Source organism: Nomia melanderi, chromosome 10, assembly GCF_051020985.1.
Source record: "Nomia melanderi isolate GNS246 chromosome 10, iyNomMela1, whole genome shotgun sequence".
Classification (NCBI taxonomy): Eukaryota; Metazoa; Arthropoda; class Insecta; order Hymenoptera; family Halictidae; genus Nomia; species Nomia melanderi.
Window position 1 is genome coordinate 4232640 of NC_135008.1, and position 17495 is coordinate 4250134.

General features: G+C 50.0%; 1 protein-coding gene across 4 annotated transcripts in view; it reads right to left on the reverse strand.

The window, feature by feature from the left end:
* Positions 1-17495, reverse strand: part of Ten-a (Teneurin-a transmembrane protein) — a 587521-nt gene that overhangs the window by 385439 nt on the left and 184587 nt on the right. For all 4 annotated transcript variants that reach the window (XM_076371185.1, XM_076371187.1, XM_076371186.1 and 1 more), the window contains exon 3: positions 1591-1649. The gene's annotated coding sequence lies outside the window, so the exon portion shown is untranslated. The remainder of the gene's footprint in view (positions 1-1590; positions 1650-17495) is intronic.

Consider the following 17495-nt stretch of genomic DNA (forward strand, 5'->3'; position numbering starts at 1 on the left):
TGATGACGGTAATCACGAAGGGCTTAAACGTTTTTTATCGCTCCCACGCCGTTCCGAGTATTTTTCAGAAGGAGCGGAACACGGGGAAGAAAAGGAGTTACTCGTCGCGAGCGAGTTAAGGTGGAGAGGGCCGGCAATAAAAAGCAGCGATATTAGTCTGTCACCGCTCAGACGTTGTTCTAGTAAAATAAAGGGACACTGATAGCATCGCGAGGGTCACAGTTCCCTTTGCAGCGTATCTAGGAAAGGAAATTCTTGCGACGTATAAAGCAGTCGGAGACAAGTGATATAAGACAGTAACTGGACAGACGTGTTTCCCTTACACTTCAGAATCTTTGAGGCAATCGGAAACGAACGTAGAAAGGAAAATAAAGAGCACCGGCGGTACACTCGGCATGTTACATCAAACTTCGTTTAACGTTTAAAAGAAAGACTCCTCGGCTTTCATGTTACGTATCGAGTGTACAATCTCTCTGAAGGAATCTTCGCATGAATAACGAAACAGTCGGGAGAACAATTTACCGCGGGTTTGAAAAGGTCGCGCGGTAATCGGGGAAACTCTCGCGACGAGAACGCGACGGTTGTTCGGCAAGTTCGAGACGCCGGATCGCGGTCGCGGTAATTTCGTGGCACGGGCCGGAAGGAAAGGCGCGCGGGTCCGTTTTCCTTCCATTATGAAGGTCCTACGGCCGAGTGCCGTCGCCGAGAAGTAGGTGTTGTCTGCAATAAAGCCGTACTACTTTCCCTCCGCTCCCGTTCCGGAGAATGTAAAACGGAATGAACGTTAAGTAAAGTCCCCTGGTAGCGCAACGTTTTACGCGCAGTGCGCCGCATAAAGCCTCTTACACGGAAGTAAATTGTAAGTCCCTTATAGCCGACTGGTCAACGCCGTAAGCGCTCCCCGTTCGGCCCGCAAAAACAGCTTGGAAACGTAAGGAGATTAGAGTCGTTATTGCGTGGACGGAGGAAACAAAAGTGGAAGTTCCATGCGAAAGTCGCGACTCCGGCCCCCTCTACCCCGCTCGCCGCCGTCGCGCCCGTTAAAGTGACAGAAAGCCGGCTACAAAAGAATCGCAGCCGCCAACGTATTAAAGTACACCTTATATAACGGCCGGGACCGACATTGAGTTTCCGCGAGAAGCGCGCTACCGGCGAGAGATAAGTGGGAGGAGCGATTGTTAAGCTCCGTTGTCTCGTTCTCGTTTCTTAGAGGAGGGCTGAAACGAAGTACGATTGTCGGGGTTGGTACTTAAGGAGACGAGTTATTATTGTTAGGGTAAGCGATGTTGATTTTATTACTCTTGTGTAACATGCGCGCGGTTGACGCGGGAATCTGTTGGGAAGAGATTGCCGGATAGTATAGGCTGGAAACTTGGTCTCTTGGGGCTAAGATGAGCAACTTTCGTTGGAGTTCGATTAAAAAATGTAGAGATCATAGTATTTGTTACAACTTTACACGCTTTCTGGATTAAACGTAGTTACTATGAAGACTACCGAATAGCTTATGAAAACGAACACTGTCTGACTAATAGCGAACTATCATCACTTGCTGCCGATTAAATATATACGAAGAAAAATGGAGGTACTTACAGTGACGCGTCAGACTGGTGGTCAGAATCTGCTTGCTACCGTCCGGCTGCTCGGTAGAGCTGCAACCCAAAAGAAAACAGAAGTTCAAGCGCCATCCGGAAAGATAATTCGAAGCGGCTTTATCACGTGAAAAGCGACGAGCAATTTTTAATATCACACTCTCCCATTCTTCGCGACTACAGCTCAACTATCTTCGCTCAGGAAGTTCCCGACAAATAATTCTCCCGTATGATAGAACTATGCGTATGTCGCGGAGAATCCTCCGGTTGAAAGCTTGCTCGCACGCATTGCGCCACCGTCGAAGAATTCCGTCTTCGGGAGCAGTCGAGAGGAAGCATCAGACATTCTTCGAACGTCGTCGGAATCAATCGGCGAAAAATAAAGACAGCCGTTGGTTCGCGAGCCGTCGTTTCGATCAGGCATTGTGCGTCGCGGGAACAGCGCTAGAAGGGGGTGGATAAGGAGAGGAGACAGCTAGGCAGAGCGAAAGAGAAAGAGAGAGAGAGAGAGAAGAGGAGTACGCTGACGAATGTACAGAGAGACAGAGGTTGGTTGAAGGGACGCGAGAGGGGTAGGCAACACTTCCGGGACGCAATATCATTCGGAACGAGGCAGACTGTAATTCCCACTTGCTTGGTCTTCGAAGGCGAGGTAGCAGAAGCTGCGTTTGTTGATTATCCGACCGGTAAACACGGCGCATTGTTATCGATTGGGCCAACAATCTGCCGCCCCCATATTGACGCAATACTGCCTCGCACTTGCATAATGAATGGTTGGCTAATGACCCTACGGAGGTTGCGGTAACCGCAGCTAGAGGATGGTAGGCCCGGGCCTCGAAGCACTTCCGGCATCAAACATGCACCGCTCGCGGATCCTCGGAATCCACGGGTCTAGCCACTCGTCCGTGTATCGTAGCTGCTCGTAATAGGAACGCGGAGGTCGACTTTAATTCTTCATTAAGCGTGCCTGGAGACCGCGGCTTAGCTCGTATCCCGTACCCGGTCAGACGAAGCTGGCCCGGCATCCGGCCCGCGATACCATCCGCCATCAATTTATCATAACGGTGAAATTTAACGATCATTCTCGGACAGCTGCGAATTCCTCGGCGCCTGCGTTACCGTTCAAATGCGACGTCAACGGTGGTCTCGGAAGGAGAATTTCCAAAGAGCGTCGAATAGTATCATTAGACGGCGACGAAGAAGATTATACAACAGTTTGTCGTAAACAACAATCACGCGAGGGTAAGTTAAGAGCAAGGGTCGCTTTAAAACCGGACCCGACTAGGAAATAACAAGCAGTAACCTGTTACACGGAACCCAACCCTCGTCGAAACATTTGAGAAGGAGCCCTGGCGCCGACAGGGTTTCCCGGCGGTGACCACCGGTCAAGGAGCCAGAATTCGATATTCGTCGCGCATTCGCCGGGACAGAGACCCCGGAAGTATGAAACGCGGAGATGAAAGGTGGGCGGAGGGAGAGGAGGGGCCGGAGGGCCGGACCATATACCGAAACAGGAGGAGCAAGCTGCCGGCGTACAGGGTGGTAGATCCGTCGGCCCCTTTGATCTAAGTTTCTGGGAATGCAGGCCGAAGGGACAGGACAGCGTGCGTAGCTACCGCCCAGGAAGTTGCCGGTAATTTGCTTAGTTGAATTAGATTGTGAATTTTGCGGCGCGGTGTTTGAGCCATCGTTCGTCTACGACTTTGCCGGTCCAAGCTTCGACCGGCCGTCTTACCCTTTCCCTCGGCCGCCCCCTCATCCCCGCACCCGGTTACCTCGTCGTCGACCTTATAATTACTGTTCCATCTTCAGAGAGAAGTTTGCCAATTCGTTGCCCCGCCGGAAATCCGCGCTTTGATCCGGCAAGAAGCGGGTACGAGGAGGCTGGGGAAAGGATACGAGGTGTTCCGCGGGGAGGCGTGGAGCGGAATCGCGGGCGATAATGCCGTCGCCGTCGTCACCGCTGGCGTAGCGCGGGCGTGATTTCCGTCGCTTTGATCTGGCTGCCTCCTAAACGGAAAAGATGATCCCCGAATAGAGACGCCGCGGCGCGCAGCCGGGAATAAAATTAATCTAACATCAATGGGATGCACGCACGGCGACGCCGCGAGCTCTCGTGAAAGGGCTCAGACAGTGTTCGTGTTCGGATTATTTCACGGTTGATAGCTGGAAATCTACGGTGCCCCCGGGGCACCGGTCGAAACGACGCGTCTGAAGTACAGTCTACAGAATCCGGCGATCTTTTCACTCGAGTCGCGCGGCTTTCCTCCCGCTGCTCGATTAATTCTCCGTTTATCTCCTCCGTTCAATCATTTCGAACACCGTCGAATATCGACGCCAGACGCCGTCTGTTTTCAATCGGGAATAGAAACCACGAAATTCCTCGTTCGTGCGAGCCGCGCTGTCGCGGCAGACACGAACGGGGGGACACGAGAAACTGCGTCAGGCGATCCCGGCGAGCCGAAGTCGCGCTAAAATGGAGCTCTTCGCGCGGCCGACGGAAAGGGGGATCGCGTTCGACGCGAAAAAGTGAAATAGAAAAAAAGCCGAGCGGCTGGGGAGGGGGGGAAGAAAGAGAAAGAGTTCGTCCAGCCGTCGACCCAAATTCCATCATCGTCGAATTCCTGGCGGCTAGGGGTTCGTGATTCGCGTGCTGATCGCGATACGGGCAGACGCGTACCCGTACGTACATAGATGGGTAAATATGTATAGGCCGGTATCGTGCAGGAGGTGCACGCACGGCAGTCGAATATAATCCCGTGGAAACGGTGTTCCGTATGCACGAACAGCCGTTCCGTACGCGTGTGCGGACTCACGGACCGAGCGAGGCGCGGCGGCGTGGCGGCGTCAGCGACGCCGGCGGCGGTGGCCTGCCTACCGGCACACTGCGAATCCTATACGGCAGGCTCCGGGCACGAATAGGGGATCAATGTTTTATCGATATTGCAGCAGACGCAGCACTGATACGTCTCGAGTCGGCCGCGCATATATAGCGCGTGCTTTCTGCCGTTTGCAAGAGGATTTATGGATTAGCGTTTGTTTATCGTCGCCCTTGCTCGCATTTTCTCCACCAGCGAGCGCCGCTTTTTCTACGCGGACAATTCCGCCGGCCCGTCCCCCCGCTCCCGCTGCCCCCGCGGCATTAAAATCGACGATCGGCAAAAAGAAAACACAGGCGAACCGTCTCCGCCATTGCCCTCTCGCCCCCTTCCCACGACGGCAGGTTGTGATTCTAGAGTTGCCTGGCGCCCCTTTCCTCCCCGACTCCAATCTCCGCGGATCTACGTCCTTCCTCGCGGAGAGCACTCTTACTCCCCCGCGCGAGAAATAATCCTGGGTATTGCGCCTTCCGTGACGTCTATGTTTTAACGTCTGAGCTGGGGCAGCTGTGTGGGCATGTTCTATTTGCCGGCCGGGAAGACAGCGTCTGCCGTTTCCGCTGATTAATTTCTGCGCGCCGCGATTTATTGCGGGTATAATGGATAATGTTTGTAGGATTTGTTAAATTCCGTTCCGCGAAGAATTTGCTAAAACGTTCTCAACTAATTTTAACGATCTCAACCGAATGAGCATGGCAAAGGAAGGAAATATGCAGATCGAAAGACGAAGGATGGAATGTACGTTTCTCGCGTGGTGTACAGTTAAATACAGTTGAAATAGGTTAAGAACTACAGTGTTTCATTGCCCAAGATCAGCCATCCTCTTGCGCATTCCTCGTTCAATCCACTCGCCGAGTACAAAGATCCGAGGCACTCTCCGCGCGCGAAAAGCGTTTTAACATCGCACAATATCTTCGCCTCCGCGGGATGACGACGTCAACACAGATCTCGGCTACGGGGAAATCCGTGAACATCGTCGGCGCACGGCATTGTGCATTGGAAATCACGGGTACGCTTGTGCTCCGGCGAGAAGTATCGATCAACGTTCCCGCTCGACGAGTCTGATACCGGCTTTGCACGTTTTTCTTCCTTTTCCGCTCAGGCGGCGCAGTCAGACTGTCACGCGGGCGTTCTTTGGAAAATAGTGTCTTCCCGGTGGGGGGGTGGCTTTTCGAAGAAAGTTAAAAGGCGAGTGCAATTTTATCGGCGCGCGGCCTGCCGCGCGGGGCGCTCGGAGGGGAAAAACATTTCACCTCTCAGCGATTAAGGTGGAGATATAAGCAAAATAGAAGCGGGCTGCCGGGCGTATGCATGAACGCGTCGCTAGAATCCGCGACGTCGACGTCGGCGCGCTGGCTGCAGGGCGGAGGGTGGGAAAGAGAGAGAGAGAACGACGCAGAGGAGAGACAGGACGGCCAGGGTGCCGGCGGAGTGGAAAGACGGAGAAGGGAAAGAAAGCGGAGAGAGGTTGCCGCCGTCAGGAAACTTTTGTTTAAAATTGGAATTCCTTTGCGGCTCGTTGGGACTAGGAATGCAGATAGGGCGGAGGCGACGAAAACCGTGAGAGTGGATGAGACAGGAGGAACAGAGAGAGCCGACGGCGCGGCGCGGGAGGGGGCAGCTGGAGAAAGGCAACGCACGATATTGTTTCATCATAAAGGGAAGCTTCTTACCCGCGAGGGAATACTTTTTGAGAAAACTCGGGGCCGAAATTTGAACGGCGTGTCGACAACGCCGCGACAGGGGATGAATCCTGACGTCGAGTACGCTCGCGCGCCCCTCGCCGTGGCGTTCGCGCGTTCCTACGGCGGCCGGGAATCCGGTCACAGATGGTCAAAGAAACTCGCAACACTTTTCCCGTGGAGCTTCGAGCGTTGGAACTTTCAGCGTTACTTCGCTAATAAGGATGTCTCGGTCGCCGGCAAGAAGAATGCGATGATCAAGAGTTCTGATTGGAGAACTTGAATGTTTGAATAAGACGGAAAACTTATCTTGTTAACGACACGGAGCTTCGGTGTTTGAAGTTGCGAATTGTCTCGGAATGGTATAGACGTTTATTCCGGGGATTTATGATCACCGTTATCGCTTACATGGGTTCTGTGGAATCGTTCGTTGGGAACGAATGTTACGAAATTTCTCTCGGAAATTAACCATTGTTTAGGTATCGATTAATTTCATTCTAGGTTAAAGAACTCTGTGAATATTGTTGTTCGTTCGTGCGATAATCGTTGTTGATAACGATTTTCCGTCGCATCGAGCCTCGCAATAATGCGAACAAATACGAAGAGGGATCGTTAAACTGTCGTTCCGACGAACGCGGAGTGTCGCAGTTAGTAACTGCGGGATAGATTCGGGGTAACAAGCGACGAGCAAACACGGGGTCGAATTCCGGCAGCCATTATGTTCTTCGACGAAGACAAGATCTACATTCCGGCGCTGGCTTCCGATAAACACATACTATTCGGCAAACCATGGCAGCCGCTTAATTAATTTGCAGGTATCTTACGGGTGCCCCGGAATCATGTTGCCGGGGTACGTGTGTCGCCGCAGCTAAACGCATTAACCCGTAATTATCGAAATTACAGAGCCAATGGGGAGAAGCCGGCTGAAGCTATGCCCCCGTCGGCTTCAAGATTCACCGCCGCGCCATTGTGCGGGCCTACCGCGGATACTTAGATAAGTGTTCCATCACGCTAATTATTCCAACAAGCCCGCGCCACCCCCGTCCTCCTCAACCCCCGCCGCTGCCCTGTCGGTCTTCGTTCCCGGGAACTTCGGGAAATAGATTAGCGCAGCAACGCTCTTTTAAGAAATTGGAACTTGATCAGACCCGACCGAGTCTAATCTGGCCGCTTAATGGAATGGAATTAGAGTTCCTTGTAGTTCGTTGGATGCACTCGATAGTTGCGATTTAGAATTGACCATGGGTAATACAATTTTGAAAGAATCCTTTATCGGCAATCGCTCGCAGTACCAGAAAGAAATAATTTATGCATAGTTCTTGATCAATAACACTTACGGTTATATATCGTTATCATATATTTAAAGCATTTGATATTTAATGCCGTGCATAATATATTTATCAAATAAATCCCCATATTCGATGTGACCCGTCAGAGGAGGACGACGTTTTTCCTCTGTTGGTCTGTTCAGGCAAGCAACGTTATTCCCTCGAACAATTTGCGTTGGTAGTGGCCCCGCACAGAATAACAAGTCACTTGTCTGCAATTTTCGCGGGTAATTTCGTACGGGCGAATCAAGGTAAGCATTTGAATGTGTCTCATTTCGGGCGGTCACGCTAACACGGAGATTTCGTCATCAGCGCGTATTGTAGGCCGCCGGTTGGATGCGCGGGAGCAATGAATGCGTTTACGGTTAGCTCGTTGTAGTATGCGGAATTTATTGGGATGAAATTCATTCGTCTGTCAACCGCGTTGCGCAGGATTGAAGCTGCTCTAAGGAACAAGCGCTATTGGCCAAGGAATTCTTTCCGAGCAACGATACTTCCAGCGATTCGAAAATATCTCGGTGTAAGAAAAAGCGTGAACACGCGCAGAGTTTGAATTTACAACGCGCAGGCAGTTGGAATCGCCGGAATGGATGAAAGTATAACGCGACCACGATCGTCCATCAGTCTTCTCGAAACTGAAATGTATTATGCAATATCTAATCTGGTCGGCAAACCGGAAAGCGGAAAGAAAATGAAAATAAAAACGTATTTTTATCAGGCGGATCGTTTTATTTATTAATTCGAGTGGCTAGATTAGACGGAGTTATAGCAGCAGCGAGATCGTGCATGTCTCGACGAATCTCTGATCATTTTGATAGTAATAAACTTGATCGCGGATCCATTTGGCAGTGATAATATCGCGGACGAGCGAAATTGTTCGCAGCGGGGAACGCGACAGGCGAGTACGCCGCGGTAGCCGGAGTGGATTTAACAGGGACAACGTTAATAAATCTCTGGTAATTAGAAGTGATGCACCGGCGGGATGAAATTGCTGGTGGGCTCGAGTCGGTGGACCGATTCATTTTTTACGCCATACAAGCGTTAAGATACTTTTAGCGGCCGATTATAAATGATTCGCGAAACCGGAGCGGCTCACTTCAGGCTGTCATGTATATCTATATCCCGGGACTCGAGCAGCGACCGCCTCATTAGTCACCGTGAATTCGTTTCAATTAATTCGGCCGACGCTTCATTAAACGCCCACTGTGCCGAACGTTTGCGATATTCTACTCCGAGGAGAGGACATTTCTCCGACACGATGATCTCCCGCACAATAACCGAAACTCGTGACGATTTCCACGATCCAACGCGAGAGCCTTCCCGATCGTTTCATGACCGTGCAGAAATGGAATCGACGACCAAGTTCCACCGAGAGCTCATAAAAGTACATCTCAGACTAACCAACCAGCGATCATTTCTCCTTAGAATATATCCTCCCAGCTCATCGCAAGACGACTTCCATCAACCCGAATATCCTTCGTATTCAAGAACGCACCCGTACAAACGGAACACACCCGAGCATCGCACGCGAAACATTCGCAGCCACGTAAATCACGCGTAACACGATTGTTACACATATTAAAGTTCAACCGGGTTAGCAAAACGTGACTAATAGCTTCGCCCCGAAACACGCGTGTTCCCAGCCAGACCCGCGACGTTAACTCGTCGAGAAGCATTGCGGTTGTCGCGAGTAAGGAATATCGACCGTTTCGGCTGCGCCGCAATAACGCCGCCCGCTAATTCACTTCGGCGGGGTAACAATCATTTTCGTATTATCCCGACTGGCTGGCAACGAAGAGAGAGCCGGGGAGCGTTTCAATCGGGAACGAAGGCTGGAAGCGTCGCGAGGCCGATCCGTGTGGCCGCGCTCAAGAAAACCGGGACGGTTCTCCGCGGCGCGGCGCGGCGCGTCGTAAATCAAGTGGTAATAGTCCTCGGGGGCGGAAATATAGTTAAACGTCTCAATTGCAGCGTGCTCCGCGGGCGCGCGGAGCGCCGGCGAGTCCGGTTGGCAATACTAATTAAGTGCTAGTGTACCCTCTTGAAGGGAGGAAGGCTGCCGAATCCGGAAACGAGGGTAGATGTAATTAGGATGAGTTGTGACGCTGCGCGCCGCCGCCAGCAGCCAAACCCTTGGCTTCGTTGCCGGTTGAACAAGTCTCTCTCTCTCTCTCTCACACACACTCTCTCTTTGTCTCTCACTGTTCCTCTTCCTGTTCGCTCATCTCTCTCCCCCTTCACTCCAGTCGTACGTGGCGATGGCCGCGCGTGTCTGCACGTGCACACGCTCACGCACACCCGCGACCGCGTGCTTCTCCGCGTAATCTGCTTCGAGCAGACCCCGAGAGCCGGTTATTATTGTCGGCTCGGAGCTTGATCGTTCCTATCGAGCCGAGCATTACCGTACAAATAATGCACGCGACTATCCCGCCGATCCTCGCTTTAATTGCCCGAATGATCGGGGACGAGGCTCGCGTAATCGATTCCCTTCCTATGACGCTCGCGCCACCCGCCGTTCTCTTATTCTTCGATCATTCCCGACGAGTACCCTGACTTTTGTAATATTTACCCCTGGTCACGCGAACCACGAACCGTCCCCGAGCGGTTCGGCGAATTATTAATGCACGTCTGATATCGAATTAGCGCGGAACCGATGGAACAAGAGTCTGGGTTCGAGAGTTCGATCGTATCGGCATACAGAATTGACGATCATTCGATTATCGGGCTGGCTTTTTTCGTTACGGTGCAATTAACACCGTATTATTAGTTTAACTCGTCTGTGTCTGGCTGTTGAGCTTGTTTTAAGCGTCACGCGACATTTACGGTTCCAACGGCTGAAGAATTCAAAGAACGGACAGCGAGGTTTGAATAGTGTTTAACGAAATTATGTGCGAGGTAAATCGTTTTTAGCGACGGTCTCTTTATAGCGCCCTGTAAAAATGGACGCTCGCGTAAACTTCCGCAATCTACTCGCGATTCAACCGACGCACGCTGATCTTGTGGGTAATTCCGAGAGCATCTGGGGAAGTTCGCGCATAAAGCCGTTGAAATCGCGACGGAGGAGAAGATTTCTACTAGTTTCCGTCCGTGAGCGATTGATTTTCAGCGCGGCACACGGGGACAGGATCCGTAGCGTGTTTCTGCCCGCGTAATTAACGTGAGCGCAGTTTATCGCGCGATTAAGGGAGCCCCGTTCCCGAATGCCGATTGAAATTCGCCGGTAAATGAAGCTCGAACGTTTCAAATTAAGACAGCTTCTCTAACCTTCGGTATTCCCTCGGATAAGCGGCGATCGTAAAGCCTTCCCCGCTCCATTACGGCCCGAAGAAACTTTACGCGCACCTACTTCCTCTAATTGCTGGTCGCCGGAATCGCCGCTAAATTTCCTTGACAGAATCAGCCACACCCTGTCTAGTGCTCATCAGGATAAAAGTCTGGGAAGACGGGAACGGGCGGAAGGACAACGCCGCGCGGAGTAATGGTAAAAATTAACTCGGCTTTCCTTAGTCTCGATCCTTCGCTCGATTCTCTACGCGCACGTTTCTATTATAAGAACCGGTCCGAGGATATCTATCCGAATATTCAGCTTCTCAAAGTGACTTCCAGAAATTCCAATGAAAATTTCGACTACGTAGTCTCGTTATTTTGTAAGCTGAACTCCAAAGGAATCAGAGAAGACGGATGAATATTGTCGCATCGTTTCGCAGTTTGCGAACGTTTTTCAATGAAATCATTCCTACATATGAAATACATTATTTTCAGCAAGGACCGTGTGTCAAATGCAACAGGCTACTCTCTATTCTTCGTTATTTTCCATTATGTCCATTCATCTGTTTACACGCGGAGCCAAACTGTACCGCGTAGTCACCGATCGACGACGTCAGTCACGGTCTCCGTTGAAACACGGGCGCAGATTTTTCTTCGGACGTGTGCTGCGTCGATTGAAGGGTGGTCGATATTCGTGATGGCTGTCTTAAAAAAAGGAGAACAACGAGCGGGGGAACGAAATGAAATACGTCATCGGCCGTGGCGATATTTCACAGTTCCGACCGATCAATCCCGATGCCAGGTTCCGGGTGCTGTTCACTCACAGCTCCCTCTACAAATTGAAGAAGCACCCTTCTCTCGATGCTAACTTTCAGCGACAGTGTAACATTTCATAGAGCGAACTCCGGCGAAAATGTTTCGAAGCTCGAAAGCGCGCAACAATCATCGGATATCCAGAAATAGAAGTCGGACATTTCAATTCGCGACCACTTTGCTTCGGGAAATCTTCGGCAATCGCCTTTACAGCGTCGTTACGCGAGCGGTGCTCCTTCATTACCCTTCGCCGTCGTTCCCTCTGCCCGGACGGATTCACCGAAATGAAAGAGAACTCCTTGTATCCACGAGTTTTAAGTTTATGCCCGTGAGGGTGAGCTCAAATGACGGAGAAAAATGAACGGTAATTTACCTCGAAGCTTCCGGGATAAGTGGAAAGCGAGAAAGTCAAATTGTCGGGCGCGATCTCGAAATTAGGGACGAATCGGAGCCGAAGGGTGAGAACAAAGTGAGCGGTGACTCTGACGGATAATGCGAAGAAGACGTCTCCGTGATGGCTCGTTATATTACGGGGGGTGCTCGATCGAATATTTTCGAGAATATTAGAATTCATTGAAACCAGTGACATTTATAAATGAACCACTATAACGTTACGCTTCATTATTATTAAATATTTCACGAATATTATTATTACACATCGCGCAATTAGAGTAGGTTAACGCTGAAACTTGCTAAATTCTGCTTTCCTCTTATTATTAAAAGCTTTCAATTCTTTTAAATACTGAAACACTGGAATTTGTCACGAGTTATTATATGCGAAAGTCCATCGCAATATCTCGGCAGACTTCGCCGGCAGTTAGCAGCCTTCAATGATTAAAAAATTGCCTGTCAGTCTCACTTGCGCGATTCATTTCGCGTTTCAACTTATTTCTCATTCGTCTCCCTCCTCTATTTTTCACGTGGGTCGCGTCCCTCGGCCGTCCCCATCGCCGAAAGTGACTGATTAAAGAAATCCACGTCAGGTGTTCTCGTCCCGGACGGAACGGCTGTCAAAAGGTTACGTTAATTACGCTATGTCTGATTGATTAAGGTCTCAATCCTATTAACAGCGCAAGGAGATTGGCCTACCGACATCTGAGACGGAGAAGGGTTGGTAACGACGTTAGTCAACCCTTTTGTTTCTACAAACAAATTCGCCTCGTCCGAGAGGAAAATAACGAGTTTTTAAAACGAAAGTAATTCCGTTAATTGCTCATTAGCCGTTTTCCGTTTTAAAGGAGCAACGTAACTCCTAAACAAGAATACTTTGGAACACAATGTTTAATTAAAGAACGTATTGTCGTCTTTTAGATGAATTTTCCGAAATTACGGAGGACGGAAGATACCGCAAGATGCAAAATACGCGCGATAACAATTACGCCAGGACGCTGTAATTGGAGATATAGAGGGAACGCCGTCCGGCCATTATGGACGACATATTTTGCATGAGAATACAATCAGTGCAATTCAGTGGCCGCAAATACGGAGCATATCAGTGTGAAATGTGTTCTCTGCATACGTAACGATAAGTCAAACCGGTGATCGAGAGTGGCGAAGCGCATTGCAGAAGAGCCGGCCTGAATAGGGCTAATTTATCTTATTAATGCGTAAAGCTCGCACCTCAAATCACGGTTATTAGTCGGCTACGAATATTCCTTCGTCGATTCTTTACTAGACCGGCTCTTATCGAACGCGTTTCAACACGTCCATTAAGCTTCCATTCGAGTTCATCGAGCGGAATAATATGTTGCACACGTTTATTTAGCATAAATAAATGCACTCTAAATATCGTGCAAATATTCTTCGATAACATTATTACAAATGAATCGAACCACTTCGATATTCCGTGCAAAATTTAATGCTGAATACATTAAACGGAACTTCCATTAACTCGTAAGTTGAATTTTAGTACCGCCATGTTGTCACGTGATCAAGAATCCAATATGGCCGTAGCCGCGGTGCGAGGAGCAGTTAGTGTTCTTTAACTCAGTGAAAAGAATACTTTTATTCGAGCGAAACGTAAGTATCGAACTCGTTTAGTAAACTAGACACTCTATGTGTTATTTTTATATAAAATGTTAAACAATTGTATGTTGTTTACAGGTGAAAATCTGAAGAACAAGTGGACGCTATTCGAGCCTTGACCGTTAGCATGTTTCTAGAAGCAAACTTCAAAAGCGCGCGGCCAAATCTGCTTAGGGTAAGTGTTAATATTATTAAAAACAACTGTATAACACTATAATTGTTTAATTATTTAGTAATGATATTATATTTTCTGAAAAAAGTATATAAATATCTTTCAAATGAACCAAGATAATAATGGTATATGAAGAGTACGTTACCGGAAATTAGGTTAGGAAAACGTCTGCAGGACATTCATGTAATAAGAGCACACAGATTCACTGATTTATTAAAAAATTTGAAAGACGATAATCGACGTTGCAAGTAGATTTAACATCAATCAATAACAGTCTAATTACACTAATTCTTTGCAACAATTCACAACGCGTCTGCACACGACGTTTAGTTCGCGCCAGTGATTAAATGACTGTGAGACAAAGCTGGCCAAGATGGCGCCAGCGTGTAGCGCGGGTCCATACAAAACCCTATAGTGTGCAGAGCACACAAAAGCAACACAAAACAATTTACACAATTTACTCGGGTATATACACCGATTTTTTATTTTGCTTTTCTACACATCTCCGGCGGCAGTGTTTTTTTTACAATTACGCGAGAACGCATTCGGCCAACGAATTACCGAAGTTCCGCGGAACTTGTTACGCGCGAAAAATTTATTTTCGTAATCGACTCGCTCATCCAGCCATTTTCGAATGGGAACGGAAAAACGTTCTCGAGCGGCGTAAATATTGCGTCGCAAATATTTAACCGACCAACGAAAACATCGGCGGCCGACCAAGCGATTGCCGGCGGTCCCGCGTAAAAGCGTTTACACCGCCGGCATTAATGGCGGATATTATTTCGCAGCGATCCCCGCATTAATAGACACCGGCAATTAAAATTTCCTGGGAAACGACGCGCGCCGATACGCGACACCGCGCACAGCAGCGTAGCGGCACCGCGAAACTTCGCCCCGCGCGTCTAACGGGGCCTCGTATTCGCCGCGTATTGCCGGAGTTATGCGAATTGATACCGGTAATTAAAACTTTCACCTCCTCCGATCGCGCTGCAGCTCCCGGCCGTAATTGCGTTTCGCGTTCTAAGAGATACCGGAGAGATTGGAGGAACGCTTCGCTCGTTAATCTCGTCGCGATTCTTTGCTTCCCTTCTTAAATGCCTCGTCGCTAATCTTTCCTCCCCTTTAATTGCGCTCGGAGGATACAAATAGAGTCTTAAGGCTCACGATTTTTCAACCGACGCAGCGTTTCTTCGTTGCTGACGCACTCGCGATCGTGTACCGGACTCTCCTCTCCGCCCGATAAAGCGCGCGATCCTCCCCGGAACATATTCATTCGGGCGGAATCGTTAAAAAATGTTATCCGAACGACCGGGAGCAACGACCCCGCGCTCGGTTTCGAGACAATTTCCATCGACACCCACCGCGCGAGCGAATCGAACGTTCCCGCCGCCGCTAATCGAACACTCGACCGCCGACTGCTCAGGAATTCATGTAACCGCGCGATTATTGGCGAGTATTGGTGTTATCGGTCGCCACAAATTCGACGGAGACGCGTAAATAATGTATTCCCGCGGTGCGTTCCGTCGACCGGAAGCATAGGCGTACCCGAGCCGATCGCAAATCCAATTATAGGTGAAACTGTTCCCGGTGACGTCACATCCATCCTTCGGCAACCCTTTCGGTTGCTCTCTATCGGATAACAATTACCGCCGTCTATACTGCCGCCTATCCGTCGATATCTCGACCCCGCTCCGCGCGCCGCCCTCCTCGCCCTTTTCGCCCCTCGCCCCTCGGTGACTGGCAACAGCCCACCCCCGTCCTGGCCCCGCGGAAGAACGATTTCCCTCGTTTCACACTTACCGACTCGCTGCCTACCCCTCGTCCTTTCCGCTTCACGAGTATTCTTTTGTCGTAGATACTCGAGAGGCGAGCCGCGTCGACTTTTCAACGCGGTTCCCGGGCAAGACGAAACCCTAAACGCGATGTTCCCGCTACTTGTTGACAAGGTCTTAACGGCCGAGAGATACACACGGGATCTCGCCGACCGCGTCGAGTATTTTCCGTAGGGAGGAAACTTGTTGATGCGAGAATTAAACGCGGGAGGATCGCCGTGGCAACGCCGGCTGAAAACGTTTTTCTTCAAATGCTCTCGGACAGCGTGTTCTGCTTTCGATAATTCTTTTATATCTGATAATATCTCACTGACAGAGTACGTTCTCGCATCAATTTGTTTTCTTAGAATATGAAATTTACACTTTGCGATTTTTCCGTGGTACGTCGTACACTTAGTTTATACTTCGCTGGAAATAATGGACCTCTTTTTACCCATTACTTTGACTAACCCTTTGTCAGACGTCGAAGTTCGTGTAATTCCTCGGGGTGTCCTTAAGGCTAACCGCCGCTCGCGCAGTGTCATACACGACAGTTAGAGACTGCGTATAGACGAGAGAGCCAGTTTCAAAGTTCCGTGATAGAGTTTAGCCAGCACGGAGAGCGCTAACGGAGAATTTAAAGTAGGATGCTAGAGTCCAGGGGTAATAGAGTGTTTTAGAGTTACATTTTCGAACTATCAAGTGAGTTAGCCGTGGATCGAACTAGCGGATAGCCGCTCGGCAAAACCTTCCAACAACGTTACAACGTGTCAAAATTTATCCGTCGGTGTCAAAGTCATTCCGCCTGGTGAAACTAGCGAATCTTCCCAATTAAAAGCGCCACGACGAAAACCCTTGTACATCGTGAAAAGCATCGTGACTCGGACACGTTTCAATTAACAACGTAATCCCGCGATCGTAATTCGACAGGAAAATACCGCGTCGCACTTTAGCACGCCTAATAATTCATCGGAAGCGCGGCCACATATTGCAATGAACATCGCCTGCATACGATCCCGCTTTTCATTTTCCGCATGGCATCGCGGGAATCAGTCGGAACGTCTGCGTACGCAGGACGCGCACCGGCTCGAAAAATCGGCGCGGGCTGAATATCGGCGCCCCTATAACCGGCCGTATGAAATATAATCGGGCCCGATTATTAAAACGAGCGGCGAACGCTTCATTAAAATGTTCATCGAAATTATCGCATTAAAGTGGGCTTAATTACGGTCCGTCGGCGGTGGCGCGCGGGGCCGGGGGGCGGCCGGGGCTGGCTCGGTTAACGCGCCATCGGCGACGATCGCGAATCACCCCCGTAGCGCCGCGTCGGATCTCGGACAATTATTTGGTCGATACATCACCCTCGCCGCGCGCCCCTCCGCCCTTCCGTCGTTCAGGTGAAAAAAGGAAGGGAAAGGAAAGCAGTCAGGACGCGGTCGATGCCACGAAATATCGCAAATTGGTATTAGCGGGCAATCGAGCACGAAATAAACAATCGCATTTAAACGTAGATCTCCGGCCGCGGGAGCGAGCCGCCGCGCCGTCGTCCATTTGTCAGGGAATATCACATTTTTCCGCTCGGCTGGGTCCGCCGCTCGGGAGACCGGTACTCGGCCGTACACGCTCGTACGTGTACATCGTGAAATAAATCGCGGCAAATAAAGAAAGCGCCAAGATATGGCTGCCTCCCTTCTACCTTCTCATCTTCCCCCCGTTTTCTTTTTTCCTTCTTTCCTCCTTCCGCGGACGTTTCTTCTCGCCGTGCCCGAGACTTCCTCTTGTTGTCTCGCGAGGAAGAAGGAAGCCCGCTCCTCCTCGTCGCTCCCCGACGAGCGGCAAGGGGTCGGAGGGGAACGAGGGTGAAACTACCTTCGCGTCCTTACTCTTTTACTTCGAGCTAGGTGGTATTGTACTCTCTTTTGGTATTTC